We start from the raw sequence: 1,821 nt of genomic DNA on the forward strand, positions 1-1,821 counted from the left end.
CAGTTGGCTGGACTGCGGAGCAACCACCCCCCAGGGAGAGGACACCCATCCCTCTTCAGATGCCAACGTCATTAACTTGCCCAGTTCCTACAGGCAAATCACTTTGCAACCTTTGTCCTAGATTTTAAAATATATCACTTGTCTGTAATGTAGGCACCTTGCAATGAGTTATTGAAGCAATCACTGCCACTGGGCACTGAGCAGGATTCGGGGCTGCAGAGCAAGAGGAGTCTGATGAGAGGGGAGCTGGTTCTTTACCACCTTCCCACGCCTTGTTTCTTTCTACACATAGATACCCCTTATGCTCAGGGACCATCCCCACCCCTACATCAGAGGCTATCTACCAATACACAATGAGGTGGGACCCCACTGACTTTGCGAAAGGAGGGGACTTTGGAGTATAAGCTATTTAGGTTTAAAATCAATGTCATGGTCAGTAGCATCAGCACAGTTCCAGGGCTGTGGTACAGGAATCCAGACGGCCCTTAATCTTAATATCTAGATAAGTAGGCGCGAACCTCCCATGTGAGTCTTGTGGAAAAAGCCAATGTCCTTCCCAAGATTTCTGCTAGCTCCCAAAGAGTTTTAATTTTTTTGGTCATAGGGGTAGGGTGAGGTGATGTGGCTATAAAGGAGGGATCCTTGTGGTGATGAAATCATTCTGCATCCTGATTGTGATGGTTACATGAATCTACACATGTGATACAACCACACACACACACACACACACACACACACAATCAGTGCATGTAAAACTGGTGAAAATCTAAATAAACTCTGTGGATTGTTTACTGCCAATGTCAATTTCCTGGTGTTGATATTTACTGTACTACAGAGAGAACAGATGTACCCACTAGGGGAAACTGGGTAAAGGGTACATGGGACCTCCCTGTGTAAGAGCTCATCACAGCAAATAATTGTAGATAATTAGCCTTAGAAGAGCCATTTTGTAGAACACAGCAGAATACTAGCCATAAAGACATCTCTCTGTAACTGTGACGCACAGCACAGCTCATGGGAAAACACTGCAGACCTTGGTGCCATCCAGCTCGTGGGAACCAGATAACACCCATGTTCCATAGTTGAAGAGTCACAGGTCTAACCATGAGGTAATGAAAGCCCAGAGTCTGCAAGATTGCACGTAGCAGCCCCCTGATGGGAATAACCTCCCCCTTTGTTTCCCACGCTCTTCCCTTTAAAAACCTTGCTGAGGCTCCTGAGACAGTCTGAGTCTGTCTCCTCAGGTGCTGGTTCTGAATAAAGCTTCCTTCCTTGCATCAACATCTGGGATGTACAAGTCACTTGTTTCTGAGCAGAGAACAGCTGACCTTGGGTGCCTGTAACACCTGTACACTTTTTCTCTTTTGCAACATCCTGTGAAGCTATAATTATTTTCAAAATAAAAAGTCTAAAAAAAAAGCAAACAATTCTTATGGTAGACACTGTGTTCAAGCTTTCAGTTCTGGATTAATTCCACATGCAGCTCATTCTCCCCATGACACAATGTTGTCCTTTCCTTCACTGCACACATGCAGATGTGGAAGCCAGCTTCTTTATTTCACATCACACACACACACCCCACTCCCCCAAGGTCTTTGCAGGTGCCGCAGAGCCTGCTGACAGCTTGGAGGAGATACACACAACTTCCTGTTGGATAAGATAACTGCTGTAGACGACATTTTAGCCATTTTGTAGTATTCTTTGGCCACCCCCCTTTTCCCCTTTCCTGTCTGCTCTTTTCCTTCCGTGTCCTACTCCTTTGAAAACAAACACAAAAACACCAAAAAGCAAAAGCAAAAAGATGAATTCTCCATTTCTAAT

This window comes from Galeopterus variegatus, unplaced genomic scaffold (genome assembly GCF_000696425.1).
Source record: "Galeopterus variegatus unplaced genomic scaffold, G_variegatus-3.0.2 Scaffold906, whole genome shotgun sequence".
Classification (NCBI taxonomy): domain Eukaryota; kingdom Metazoa; phylum Chordata; class Mammalia; order Dermoptera; family Cynocephalidae; genus Galeopterus; species Galeopterus variegatus.